At 46.5% G+C, this 15,370-nt stretch overlaps 1 pseudogene; it reads left to right on the top strand.

Annotated features, from left to right (window-relative positions):
* Positions 1-10,130: 10,130 nt before the first annotated feature.
* Positions 10,131-14,646, top strand: LOC146200816 (uncharacterized; annotated as a pseudogene).
* Positions 14,647-15,370: the final 724 nt, after the last annotated feature.

Genomic DNA, 15,370 nt, shown 5'->3' with positions numbered 1-15,370 from the left:
TCGAAGTCTGTTTTGCGAACGCACTCCGACCTGAGTGCACACTTTGGCAAGTGCACTTATGTTACGCTGTTTAGCAGCGGTAGAGTGCACTTTTCCTAAGTGACACTCGCCGTAAGCGCACTTTATTTTGCGCGCTTGACAGGGTTATAAGTAAACTCTCGAATGTGAAGTTGACTTCAAGATGTATCAGGGAGACATGTCACAAAGGTACAATGGTTGAATACCACTCCTTCATATGTAAAAAAGAGGATGAAAGGGGTGGAGAATGTCCAGCGCCTTGCTGATCCAGTGTGACTGGTTTCGGCCCATTCGTCGCGCTCCCTCCCTATCTCACTTTCGCGAATCGCCAGCATGAATGCGCCATTGAAAGGCTTCTGCCACTTCTCGTTTTAACAAAGACTGCGAGAGCGGCGTCTGGGAACAAGACCTTTTGGTTGGAAAACAAGCCTTGGAAAACAAACTCCCTCCCCCTATGTAAAAGCTACAGTTCAGTTCAGTTCAGGCGTTCAGTCGTGTCCGACTCTTCGTGACCCTATGGACCATGTCACGCCACGCTTTCCGGTCTCTCACTATCTTCTTAACATCACATAGCTTCATCTGCAATGCCTCGAGAATGCCATCTAACCATCGCGTTCGCTGCCTACCCCTTCTCCGGCGACCCTCAACCTTTCCCAACATCAAATCTTTCTCCAGCGACTCCTCTCTTCTCATCAGATTACCAAAGTAGCTGAGCTTTAACTTTAGAATTTCACCCTCCAATGAGCAGTCAGGGTTTATGGTCGACAATATCGACTGATTTGATCTTCTGGCAGTCCAAGGAACTCTTAAGAGTCTTCGCCAGCACCACAATTCAAACGCGTCAATTCTTCGGCGGTCAGCCTTTTTCACAGTCCAACTCTCGCATCCATACATCACAACTGGAAAGACCATAGCACGGGTTATACGGATCTTGGTTGGCAGACTAATGTCTCTGCTCTTTACTAGGCGGTCAAGGCTAACCATTGCTCTCTTTCCCAGAAGCAGGCGTCTCCTAATTTCATGGCTGCAGTCTCCTTCCGAGGTAATCTTGGCGCCCAAGAACAGAAAATCTGTCACAGCTTCCACTTCTTGTCCATTGATGCTCCAGGACTTGATAGGGCAAGACGCCATGATCTTCGTCTTTTTAATGTTCAGTTTAAGCCCAAACTTCTCACTCTCTTCTTGTACGCGCATCAGAAGTCTCTTGAGTTCCACTTCACTTTCTTCCATTAAAGTGGTATCATCCGCATATCTGAGGTTGTTGATACGTTTTCCAGCAATCTTCGCTCCAGCTGAAGACTCGTCCAGACCGGCCTTCCTCATGATACACTCTGCATATAGGTTAAATAGGCAGGGCGACAGTATGCAGCCTTGCCTCACCCCTTTCTCAATCGAAAACCAATCAGTAAGACCATGCCCAGTTCTGACTGTGGCCTCTTGCCCTTCATAAAGGTTCCTGAGGAGACAGATGAGGTGAATTGGAACTCCCATCTCTTGGAGAGCTTGCCACAATCTGCTGTGATCTACGCAGTCAAACGCTTTCGCATAATCAATAAAGCAGAAGTAAATAGGTTTCTGGAACTCTCTTGCTTTTTCCATGATCCAGCGAAGGTTGGCAATTTGGTCTCTAGTTCCTCTGCCCTTGCGAAACCCAGCTTGCACGTCCGGAAGCTCCCGATCCACATACTGCTGCAGCCTACCTTGCAGGATTTTTAACATCACCTTGCTAGCAATTGATATTATTGCTGTAGCGCAACTGTTTTGCGACCGCCAAGAAGAGTATGTTTGACAGGACGGGTTACAGAGAAAATGCGCACAAATTCGTTTTCCAAGCAGTGGTTGAGTGCAAGGCCTCCAAAAAGTTTGCAGAGGGGGCTCGCGGTGGTGATGGAAACGCTGAACACAATTTCCAAAATTCATTGCCTGTCGAAGCAACTTCTTTCGGCAGCAGATCCGGTTTCAAACACTCCACAGAGGAAGAATTTTGACAACTCTCTCACATGATGCAGTGGCTACAATTCATGATCTCTAAGCAGCATAACAGGGCGAAAACATGTAGATGTTTTCTCAAATTCAAATGTTTATTGCACAGTTAATTGTGGTTAGCTGCACTCTCTTTGCGTTGTTTGGATTTGACATCTTGTATCTTCTCCGTTAAAATCCTGTTCAAGTTCTTTGCAACAGGCCCGACATCCACATCTCCTTGCTGTCCCCAGTACTCGAGGTTGGCTGTAAAAAAAAAAAAAAAGAGTCTGAGAACTGTTTAAATAACACCGCTGAGATATTAGTTTCCACATGAAAGGAAGCAGGGGTGTGACAGGATGAATTGCTTCAGCATCATGACTTGTAATAGAAGAAACATCTGGGTGAGCTGGTACGTTGACATGATGAATAAACAGCGCTACAGACTAGGACGAAGATCAAGAAGCAAGGACGGGCGCTGTTTTTTTTTTCTGACTCGCAACTGAAGTTTATTGAAAAAACATACAGTATAAATATCCAAGCCAAGCTGCACTAAACCACACATTAAACAAAAAATCAAGTCATGATGACTCAGCACACATACCATTTTCAAGAAACCCCTCATTATCTGTTAAAGCGATTAACGATTCAGAAACACATTTTTCACGTAATCACATGATATGCCTGGCCTCCATGATTTCCCTGTTAATCTGTGCCGGATGGGCTTCAAAATACCTGCCCCTGTTAGAAAAGGATGGCAGCTATCACACCCCTTATAATGCGCAACCAGTTTAGAGCCTCAACCCATCTCCAATGATCTCTCGTGCTCTCGTAACCGAACTCCTGCCCGTTTGACCCACATACACTTTATCACAAGATAACGGAAACCTGTATAGCACTCCTACTTTACATGAAACAGGAAAACTCATGCTTCACCGGACAGCTCCCGTCGTCCTGTTTGCTTCTTGATCTTTGTCCTTGTCTGTCATCATCATCATCATCAGCCTGACTATACCCACTGCAGGATAAAGGCCTCTCCCATATTTCTCCACTTAACCCGGTCCTAGTCTGTAGCGCTGTTTATTCATAAGATGTTAACTTGCTAGAGTTATTATGCCGTTATGAAATCAAGACCTTAGCTGACTGAAAATTTCATGTGTCAATTTATGGTACAATTACAAGGACAAAGCTATTCGTATAATGGTTACGCACCAGTGTCACTTTACGCTTTATCTTCCCAGGAATGCACAGTTATTTATATTTTGTATTCTCATATGCACATTGTAGATGTTATGCCTAGTATCCCCTTCCCAGATGAGAAAATTGTGAATATGCATCAATACTAGTGCATAAATTTCTAGAGCTGAGACATACCTAGGACAACATCAACCTTTTGTGGCGTCAACGGTTGTTTCGGCTCCTCGCCCAGGGCCCTCTTCTTTGGAGCAGCGGCTCGTCACGCTGTGTACTGCTAGCACACCTGGACCCCAGATTGCATGGGCAGTATCTTTACATACCAATGTGCCTTTTTTATTCTGCAGAATTGTTGTGGCACCAGAAGCACTGATGTGATTCCTTTTGACAGGTAGAACTGAGAACAAGCATAAGAGAGTACAGTTTATACAGCACCCTCAGTACAAAATTGCATCAAGACAAAATCAGTCACAGGGAAAACTGTCATCACGCACAGCAGCTCCAATTAAGTGAAAATGCATTTACCACATGTTTGTTTTCAACCTTATACAACTACATGTAAAAATTAGCATAAAGAAATAAACACAAAGAAAGGATAGGAACAAGAAAAAAACAATGCATCCTTAGAACTAATTACTAATAGCATAATCTCTGAAACAAAATCTGAGGATTGCCACTCACAGAACCATCTTTCAAATACGAGAAATCCAGTCTTGCTGCTGTAATTAAAATCTGATTTTAGAAAGCCTCTTCCATCAGTAGTTTTTAGCCATAAAATTTCATATAAGGCAGTAAGCTTACCAAAAGAAGGAAGCTCGGATGATTCCGCTGCTGGATCTGGTGCTGCAATACACAGATTTTCGTAAAAGGTCACTTTTTGTTGTGGAAATTGCAACATAAAGCAAACTTACAGCATGTAGCCTCCGCTTTTTCACTAGAGTTTTCCAGGGTGGCAACAGGTTCTGCAGTTATAGCCAGATTTCAGTAAATGTGTCAGTTGCATTACAATTTGTAGCGCTGCTGGCTAGAGCATATGGGACTTACGTGCATGAGCAGCTGCAGCCTGACCACGCTCAAATGATGGAAGCAAGGTGGAAGCAAGAACTGTCGCAGATTTCGCGAGAGAAGCTACGAGCATGGAAGGTTCACTGCAGGAACGCTGTACCCAATACGGCCGTCAGGCAAGCGTAGCGGCCACACCCTACTGCGTGTCCGTGCCAGCAGCTAGGGACGAGGCATTGCGGGAGCTTGTGAGGAGCATTGTCCGCGAAGAACTGCAGAACCTCTACTTGAATACACCACCTGCAGTGAATTATTCTACCGGGGACGTCATTCGTGATGAAATCCGGCGAGCGGTGCAGCCACCACCGGCACCACAACCAGAGCCATGCATTATGACGTATAGTGATGTACTACGTCAACCTGCCCCCGAGCCACATTTATTCCGCCCCGTTGCCGGACCACCGCCTCGCTACCTGCGCCCCGTCGAGCCGCAACAAGACCAGCGTCCCGTCATCAGCAAGGTGCACTTGTGGCGCACGCCCAACAGATGGCCGCTCTGTTATCACTGCGGCGAGCCTAGCCACATTTTACGCAATTGCCCATACCGGAGAATGGGCTTAAGAGGATCTCTACCGAACGTGCCTCGACCTCTCTATGGAGAAAGAACACATGAGATTGAGGAATACCTGGCTGCTAACGAGATGCACCCGACGTCACCGCAACGGCAGTCGCGATCGTCATCGCCGAGGCGTTCTGCCTCACCCACTCGATATTCCTCCTCTGGGCAATTTAGAGGCACGTCCCCTCACCGGGAAAATTAAACACGGCGACCTCCGGGGGTGGGGCCGCCGCTACCTCTCAGATTAAAGAGCCTCCACCCGACAATTTGACGCGACGGCCCGAGCGGCGACGACCCGGTCCGAAGAACTTACCGACGTGCTGCGAACGCATTGTTTCCGGGGAAATTTTTGTAACCTCGGACAGTTGGGATGTGACCGCAGTTGTGGATACCGGCGCCGATTTTTCCGTCATGAGCAGCCAGCTAGCAACGACACTCCGTAAGGTTCTGATGCCTTGGTCTGGGCCAATGATGCGCACTGCCGGTGGCCATGTCATGACACCAATTGGTATGTGTACTTGCCGCATAGAGATCTGCGGTTTTACTTTCACTGGCACCTTTGCCGCATTAAGACTGCTGTAAAGATCTGATTCTAGGCATGGATTTTCTGCAAGAGTATGGTGTTGTTATAGACCTTCGGGAGCAGCTCACGGTATCGTTTTCAACCAAGCGAGCCGTTGATAGCAACACGGACTTCCGAAAAACAATGTTGCGCGTCTCTGACGACCACATAACAATCCCTCCGAGGGCGAGCAAGTTCGTCACAGTCGAATGTGATCACAGCACCGACACGCATGGCATTGCCGAAGCCAACATGTCGCTGCTTTTCACTCGACAAGTTTGTGTTGCTCGGGGCCTTGTCGAACTTGTCCGTGGGCAAACCGAAGTGTTAGTGACAAACTTCACATGTGAACCTCAACATTTGACGGCGAACACGACGGTCGCTTATTTTGAAGAACTTGGAGAATGTACAGGCCAGTACGCTTTATCAAACACGTCAGAACTCGACAATGCGACGTCTACAGCCATTCAGACCGATGTGAACCCACACCTGCATAGAGAATCTTGTCAATTCGTTCCGCGATTGTTTTGCATCAACCTCCAAGTTCCGACAGACACCACTAACAAAGCACCGAATTATAGTTGCCGACGACCAACGTCCACTATGTCAGCGTCCTTACCGGGTGTCTTCAAAAGAACGTGACGCCATCTGCCGCCAAGTAACAGAAATGATCCAGGACGACGTTATCCAGCCGTCGACGAGCCCATGGGCTTCGCCTGTTGTCCTTGTCGCGAAGAAGGATGGAACCTTGAGGTTCTGCGTGGATTATAGACGCCTCAACAACGTCACGAAAAAGGATCTGTACCCTCTGCCGCGTATAGACGACTCTCTCGATCGCCTTTGCCATGCCACTTTTCGTCACTTGACCTCCGCAGTGGATATTGGCAAATAGAGGTTGACGAGCGAGACCGTGAGGAGACCGCATTTATTACGCCGGACGGTTTGTATGAGTTTAAAGTGCTCCCGTTTGGCCTGTGCTCGGCCCCTGCCACATTTCAGCGAATGATGGACACCGTACTCTCTGGCCTGAAGTGGCAGTCATGCCTCGTATATCTCGATGACCTTGTAATTTTCTCGGACACGTTCGACGAGCACCTGAATGGTTTGCGCGCTGTTTTCGAGGCCATCCGATCTGCTAGCCTTTCTCTAAAACCCGAAAAATGCCACTTCGTTTTTAATGAGCTGATATTTCTCGGCCACATTGCCAGCGCTCGAGGTGTTAGCCCAGACCCAGAAAAGACGGCCACTGTCGCTTCATTCCCCAAACCAGAAGATAAACGAAGCTTACGTCGATTTCTCGGCCTCTGCGCGTACTATCGTCGCTCTGTTCACAATTTCTCCAAGATCGCTGTGCCTCTGACCCGCCTGACAAAAGATGCCGAACCGTTCGTTTGGGGCCCCAACCAGGAAAAAGCCTTCACGGAACTCAAGTCCCGTCTCCAATGTACGCCTATACTTGGCCACTTCGACGAAGAGGCCGACACGGAACTGCACACGGATTCCAGTAACGTCGGCCTCGGTGCGGTCCTTGTTCAGCGGCAGGACGGTGCAGAACGCGTCGTTGCTTACGCCAGTCGCACTTTGTCCCGTTCTGAAATTAATTATTCAACTACGGAAAAGGAGTGCCTCGCTGTTGTGCGGAGAGTCATTTAATTTCGTCCGCACTTGTACGGTCGTCCTTTTCGTGTCGTGAGCGACCATCACTCACTGTGTTGGCTGGCAAACCTCAAAGATCCATCGGGTCGTCTTGCTCGATGGAGCCTTGGGTTGCAAGAATTTGACGTTACTATCGTGCACAAGTCCGGCAAGAAACACAGTGATGCTGATTGTCTGTCCCGCACCCCTACTCCCTGCCACACGGACGGTTGCGACGACGATACCGCTTTCCTTGGTGTTATCACGTCGTCCACCTTAGCCCGAAAGCAGCGGGCCAATTCTGAATTTTTGCCCCTCATCGAATACCTCGAACGAACCGTGTCGTCTCCTCAGCTCTTCAGGCGCGGACTGTCGTCATTTTTCTTGCGGGATGGTGTGCTCTACAAGAACTATGGTCCAACAGAAACTGTTTATCTGCTAGTAGTACCCACCACGCTTCATGACGAAGTTCTTCGTGCATGCCACGACGACCTTTCTTCCGGCCCTCTTGGGTTTTGTCGCACATTGGCACGGATACGCCGAATGTACTACTGGCCCAGGCTAGCTGCCGTTGTGCACCGCTACGTCCGTACCTGCCGTGAGTGCCAGCGGCGAAAGACATCGCCCATTAAACCAGCTGGCTTCCTGCAGTCTATAGATTCCCCGAAATTCCCATTTCAACAGGTCGGCATGGACTTACTAGGCCCATTCCCGTAGTCTTCCATGGGTAACAGGTATATAGTGGTTGCCACTGACTACCTCAGCCGCTACTGTGAGACCAAGGCCATTCCCCGTGGTACCGCAGAGGAAGTTGCGCATTTCTTCATTCACAACATTGTACTCCGTCACGGCGCCCCAACAGTCGTCTTAACTGACAGGGGAACCTAGTTTACGTCGGCACTCACGAGCGAGGTCCTTCGACTCAGTGGCACCACCCACCGCCTATCATCCTCAAACTAATGGGCTAACTGAGCGGCTTAACAAAACAATTGCCGACATGATTTCTATGTATGTAGACGATGATCATGAGAACTGGGACCGAATTCTGCCGTACATCACGTTCGCATACAACACTGCGCTCCAGGAAACTACATGCTTCACTCCATTTCATTTGGTCCATGGACGCGAGCCTTTGACTATGCGCGATGCTATGCTTCTTCCGGATTCTGCCCCCTCCACTGTCGTGGGGGCTGACCAATTTATTCGTAACGCAGAAGCCACACGCCAACTTGCCCGACAGCGAATTCGGCACCAACAAGTACACGACGCCCAGTGCTACAACCTGCGACACCGAAAGGTGACTTACACACCCGGCGATTAAGTCTGGGTTTGGAGCCCAATACGGTTGCAAGGGCGCTCTGTAAAGCTTCTGCGCCGTAACTTTGGACCCTACGAGGTGCTCCGTCGCCTCAGCGCGGTGGACTACGACGTGCTACCACAAGGCACTGTCCGCTCCTCTCGGCATCCGAAGTCTGAAATAGTTCACGTCGCCAGAATGAAGCCTTATTACAATCGGTAAACCATTTTAGGGTCCAAACCAGAGCCAGAGACTCCCATATAACTTGCACCGCTTGTCTATTGTTCCCCTACGTTTGTGGCATCGGGTCGATGCCTCTTGGAAGGGGGGCAATGCCACACCGCTGCCCATCTTCTAGCATCACCAAGCGGCCGAATGTCTTGGCGCGTAGCTGAGCGTCGTCCTCGTCTGTCTCGAGCTTCGCTTGATTAAAAAGAAAAGGGCAGCTGGGTTGTTCTTCTGTTTGCTACGTGTGTTGGTGACAATATAAATGTCCACATGAATAAGTGCACTGATATGCCATATGCTATTGAAGTAAATTGAAACTTCCACAAACCAGTCTGGCTTTTGCCCTGCACAGGTGTTGAATGGTGTTTTGCATCCACTGCAAGAAATGGCACATATGCAAACAGAATGAGAGCTCTGAATAGTAAAAATTTGAAGTAGTACTAATCTTCAATTGTCAAAGATGTAAAATAAGTAATATAATTTTACATTCAATAATCTTTTTTTCCAGGCACCGCTGCAGGCTGCAGACTTGTTCCCTTAAGAAGAGCCTTTCTTCAAGCTCTTTGGCTCTGTTTTTCCAAAACATATTTCCTTTTTGTGCTTTTCTAAGCTCACTTTTTGCACAAAGCGAGTCTTCACTGCCAGAGGACGAGTCAGAGATGACCCGCTGTGTTTTCTTTGCGGCCTGCATGTAAACAATAATTCATGGTTAAGATGTGTAATGTGCAAACTTGAAAAGAAAGTTTCTCGAGAAAAAGCCTCCTAATAGCTAGCTGAGCAAGCATACGTACGCGGTGGCAGCTCCCGCGGCTTCGGGTTTTTTTTTTTTCAGAATGCTCTCATACTTTTCTTCTTTGGTGGCCGCCATGCATCGCTTTTAGTTCTAAAATGTTAAAAAAAGAATAAAAACGTACATATAACAAATATACACAACACTTTGCAAGCAAAATTTCAGCATTGCAGAATTAAACAAAAACGCATGCACACCTTTTACTTCTGGGCTGCCGTCTGTTCTTCGCAGTCGCTCGAAGAGTCTCCGGAGTCCAGAAGTTTTGGCTTTGCAAGTCTTTTTGTAGCCATCCTTTAATTTCTTGTTCGGTCTCTGCACGGTTATATAGAAACTCGTGACAGGTTTTGAAAGCATGAAATACACAGTTAAAATGGAGTCATTACCTGCTGGCATCAGGACTTGAGCGCTGTAATGACCGCTGTCTGTTCCGTCCACTCGGCCTTGCCAGAACGCCGTATAAACAGCCCACTTGTCGAAATCTTTGCAGTCTTTTCGGCTGAAGCTTATGTCCTTTGCAGGAATAACTTGCAACTTTCAATCAGGCAGCACAGGAATCAAGTGTAAAAGAAGACACTCCCACCAATGATGCCTACCGATTGCCAAGATGTTGCACTTAATCCCCCTGCTTGTGTGATATCACAAGTGACTAGCATGAGCTAGGGGGTTGACCGTGAAATCATTAGAATGGGTTGATACCATTGGTTGAAAGGCCTTGGAAAGATATTTGCCACTTTGTTGTTGACTTCTATTCAGCTGTAGTGGCTTGCATCTATAGGTTCCTCTAAAATGCTATAGAAAATTCCCTTAAAGTGCTGTCCTTTTTTCATTGCATGACAGAACTGGCTCTTATTTTTTGCTTCTTGCATGTTACTATGCCCAACAGGAACTGTGAAGTATCCAGTTGACTGCATCGTACCTGACAGAAATTTCGAGGAAACAAGAAAATATGCACCAGGCTGTGGCAACCGGAATGGTTATTGAAGGAGTCAAGGGCCCAACACCCTTGATCAACCTTACAAACTGTGATGTAATCTGGAGTTTTTCTCTAGATTACATGCACTGCTTGCTTCTAGGGGTGTCACGGCAGCTAACAGAATGTTGGCTGTCAAATGTAGGTGAGCCATATTATATTGGGTCTCCGCAATATCTCTCTGCAATTGATGAGCGCCTTTGTAGTATAAGGCCTCATTTTAGCATTTCTCGGCTACCCCGCTCCCTCTCTCTCCGAAAATACTGGAAAGCATCTGAATGGCAACACTGGTTGTTGTTTTTTTTCTTGCCATGTTTGGAAGGCTTCCTGCCGAGACAATATTTCAGACATTTTGCTCTTCTTGTATAGGGCATTGCCCTACTGCTACAAGAAACTGTATGTAGTGCTGATATTGTGGCTAGTACTGACTGCGTTGTAAAATTTGTGGTTGATGTGCAGTTCCTGTACGGAGAGAGGCGCATGACATATGTGCACCAGCTGCTGCACATTGCAAAGAGTGTGATAAAACAAGGGCCCCTGTGGGCACACTCATGCTTTAGTTTTGAGTCCAACATTGGCCACTTAAAAGAACTTGTGACATCTGCAAAAGGTGTGCCCTTGTAAATTGTAGAACGCCTCATGCTGGCGAGTAACTACAAAAGTCTGAGAGCACAACTTTTTGTCTCTCACTGGCCCAGCAAGCAATGGAGGCATTCTCTTTCTGAGCAGGCCACGGGATGTCTCTGGGTCATTACTTCACTTTGTCCAAAACCAGGTTGGCAACATAAATGGGCCTGTTGTGGAGCATGACCGTGCTAGAGTGTCTGGGTGTATGTTCCACAGTGAGCAATATATGAGGCCAAACAAAACAAACTGCACTGCCTTAATGACAAACCAAGGGACTTGCCTGCAGGTAGCATATATTGTTTCGTTTAAGGATATCATTGGGCATCCAAAGATTTATGTTGTCTCTGAGACATTTTCATCTCGATTTGTGCACCACTCCAAGCATATAATAAAGTGTGAAAGAACAGCGTCCAAGAGCCTTGTTGAATTGGTTGTTGATGTCACTCCCTGTATATACAGAGTATGGTCAAAGCATATATTTCATAAAACACTCTAAAGGTGTACTCTGCAAGGTAAATGAATTCTAAAAGCTCTGTGTAAATCTAAATACATGCAGGGCCTGTTAGAAAAGCATCCGGCCTTTTTTTTTGCGCACACTGGACGGATATGAAACAAGCGCTCTTGCATGAGCCGACCTTGAACCTGCGTGCGCGTCCACAAATTTTTTTCCGCGTGCCGATAGCGTCATTAACTGGAACGCAGCATTTTAGTGAGGTAGTACAGGGCTCTCTTCTTCGGTTTATATATATATATATATATATATATATATATATATATATATATATATATATATATATATATATATATATACATGAAGGAAAGAAGCCAACAGTCGGCGAGGTCAAGGAAAGCATTGGGGGTTGCACTTTGTCTTTTATTTTTCTTTAAATTGTTTTTACTTCGGCATTCACATAAATTAGTAATGTGATCTGTTTAGGGGAAAGATAATTGAACACAAAGTAGAAGGGAAACGTACCGTTTGCACAGTATTTTTCCTTCTACTTTGTGTTTGATTATCTTTCCCCTAAACAGATTACATTACTAATTTATGTGATTCATCATCATCATCATCATTATCAGCCTGACTATACCCACTGCAGGGCGAATGCCTCTCCCATATTTCTCCACTTAACCCGGTTCTGTGCTAGCTGCATTCACTTGACCCCTGCGAACTTCTGAACCTCATCCGCCCACCTAACTTCCTGCTGCCCCCTGATACGCTTTCCTTGCCTTGGAATCCAGTTTGTTACCCTAAGCGACCATCGGTTATCTTCTCTTCGCACTACATGTCCTGCCCATGCCTATTTCTTCTTCTTAATTTCCACTAGAATGTCGGTAACCTGAGTTATTTCTCTGACCCACTCTGCACGCTTCCTATCTCTTAATGTTACCCCTACCATTTTTCGTTCCATAGCCCTCTGGGTTGTCCTCAACTTAAGCAGAACTCTCTTGGTTAGCCTCCACGTTTCAGCCCCATAGGTGAGTACAGGTAAGATGTAACTGTTATATACTTTCCTCTTTAGCGCTACCGGTAAGCTGCTAGTCATAATCTTTGAGTGCTTGCCAAATGCGCTTCATCCCAATCTTATTCTTCTTGTTATTTCGTTTTCATGGTCCGGATCTGCGGTTACTACCTGTCCTAAGTAGACATATCGCCTACTACTTCCAGTACTTCGCTACCTAATGTAAACTGTTGTTCCTTTCTTAGGCTGTTGAACATTACCTTAGTCTTTTGCATATTGATTTTCAAGCCTACCTTTCTACTTTTCCTGTCTAGGTCACCAATCATTATTTGCAGTTCATCCCCCGAGTTGCTTAGCAAGGCAATATCATCAGCAAATCGTAGATTACTGAGGTATTCTCCATCTACCCTTATCCCTAACTGCCCCCATTCCAAGTCTCTGAATACTTCCTCTAAGCAAGCTGTGAATAGTACCGGGGAGATTGTGTCTCCTTGCTAAAATTAAAAGAAAAAAAAAGACAAAGTACAATCCCCAATGCTTTCCTTGACCTCGCCGACTGTTGGCTTCTTAAACGGTTTCAAAAAATGTTTCTGTCTACACAACATTCTATATTTATTTCGTGATAACTAAACGTTAAGCGTATTTCAATTATTTTGTCATAAGTGGTTAGTTTAATGCCTGCGTGATTTCGCAAAGAAGCAGACCAATAGTCATTCGAAAGCGCATATTTGTAGAAGCGTTTCACAGAGGAGGAGGACCGCTAAAGTCGAAGAGCGCCAACTTTCGAATAGGATTGCGCGACCTGTACTGCGTGTAAATGTGTTTTATTGTGTTCAAATGTGTATCGCAGCATAATCTAGTGACTGAGATAGTTTGTGAGCAATGCTCGGGAGGTGTTTGTGGGCCCCTTAAAGCGGGATTCGCACGGGGGAGACCCGCGGGGATGGATGTGGAAAGGAGGTTCCCGACATCACTGATCGGGCAAACTCCTCCCCTGCTCCCAGATTCTCAATTCACATGGGCGGCGGAGAAACGAGGGGGCTGCCGGGAGGGTTTCTTCTGCCGCTTCTGCGCTCCGGCGTGTCTCTGCCGCTGATATCGCGGAAATGGATGCCGGGTGGATGGGAAAGTACATGTTGGTGGCGGGGTTGCTTGAAACAGAAGACGACGATCTATTCGAGAACGAGCCCCATTGTCGGGTAAAACCTTGGATGGAGAAGTTGCTTGGTGTACAGCACCTTCTATACGAAACGCTTCCCAAGCATGATTCGGAGGAATACCGCAGACTGCTTCAAGTGCCTGGAAGTGTTTTTCTGGATTCTGGACTGCATTAGGCATCGCATAGAAAAACAAACAACAAACAACAAACCCCCCATCAGCCCGAAGACATGGCTTGAAGTGATGCTCCGTTTTCTGGCATTGGGTGCGTACCCTTTTAGTTTTCTTTATTTAGGATACGCGTGCAACTTACAGAGTGATAGAATATAGATTGTACTCAAAACTAGAATCATTAAATTGGATTATTTAATATTGCTTTTTTTCCAGGAGAAAGCCAGTTCTCGCCAAGCCGGCAGTTTCGCTTGGGACACAGTTCTGTCAGTGGGATCATAAAACAACATGCCAGGCAATATACGATGAGTTCAGAGCGGAGGCATTGTCAACACCGAAATCGGAGTATGACTGGCTGTTGTCAGCTGAAGCTTTTGCCAATCGGTGGCAATTCCCAAATTGCATCGGAGCTATCGACGGAAAACATGTAGCCATTGTGAAGCCTGCTAAATCAGGGTCGTTCTATTTCAATTATAAAAAAAAAACGTTCAGCATTATTATCTTCGCCCTTGTAGATTCTGACTGCAAGTTCCGGTACCTTGATGTTGGGGCAGCTGGATCTAAAGGAGACGGTGCTATATGGCAAACACCATTCCAGAAAGCCATTACGTGCAAGAAGGCGTATCTGCCCGATGTTGTAGGCATGGGGATTTCTTCAAGCCTTCACCTTCCGCCTGTTTTAGTAGGGGATGATGCTTTCCCCCTTCCGCAGAACCTGATGAAGCCCTTCAGTGGCACTCAAATGGCACCAGAACAAAAATCTTCAACTATCGGTAATTAGCTTTTTTGTGCTATTTTTTGATAACACTTGAGAATTAATATTCGGTAATAATACTGATACAAAATAAAGGTGCAATTCGAATGATCCTCAATTTCATTCACTTTCTGCATTTATTTTTTCAGGTTGTCCAGAGCCCGACGAGTGTCGGACAACGCTTTTGGAAATTTAGCTCACCGATTTCGGTTTCTGCTTACTACGATTCATGCAAAGCCGGAGAAGGTGACAACTATATGGTGCAAGCAGCGTGTATGCTCCAGAGTATCCTCAAAGGGCATGGTTTTGAGCTGCCGGAGAAGATACACACAAGTGAAGACCAGCCAGCATTTTTTGATTTTCAACAATACCGGTCTCGTCTAAGTTTTCTCGCTGCAACTGTACGCGAACGGTTGTGCGAATACTTCAACGGAGACGGCGAGTGAGCTGGAAAAATAAGCATGCTGGCGTTGACATCACATCACCAACCTTAGGAGGAGTGTTTAGTTTGACGTTGCTGGCATTCAGCATTGAAATGGCCAGCTTGAGGTACATGGCGTATGCCAACAAGTAAATAAAGGCTTTTAAATGGGAAAGAAAAATGTTTTTTTTTTTATTTTGATCAGATACATGAACAATCAATCTGCATGCATCTCACGCATCCTCTAAAGACTTCTGCCTGGAATTTCGCCCTCTTAGCTAGCGGCAACGCCCTGAAATACTACGCCAGCACCATGGAGAATGTGGTGCACTTGTCCTAGCAGGGTTATCCAGTGTCTGCGCCAATTTCGCCAGCGAGTCGGTGCGCTGCTGCAGAAGGGAAAGCTTGCGGTCTTCAAACCTTTTCCTTTTCGAAAGGCCGATGTTAGGTTCAGTAGATGCCGGCTGCGCTTGTTTAGCCTGTGCTTGTTCCCCACGTG

This window comes from Amblyomma maculatum, chromosome 2, assembly GCF_055883805.1.
Source record: "Amblyomma maculatum isolate TAMU_Amacu chromosome 2, ASM5588380v1, whole genome shotgun sequence".
Lineage (NCBI taxonomy): Eukaryota > Metazoa > Arthropoda > Arachnida > Ixodida > Ixodidae > Amblyomma > Amblyomma maculatum.
This window is presented reverse-complemented; position numbering and strand designations above follow the sequence as displayed.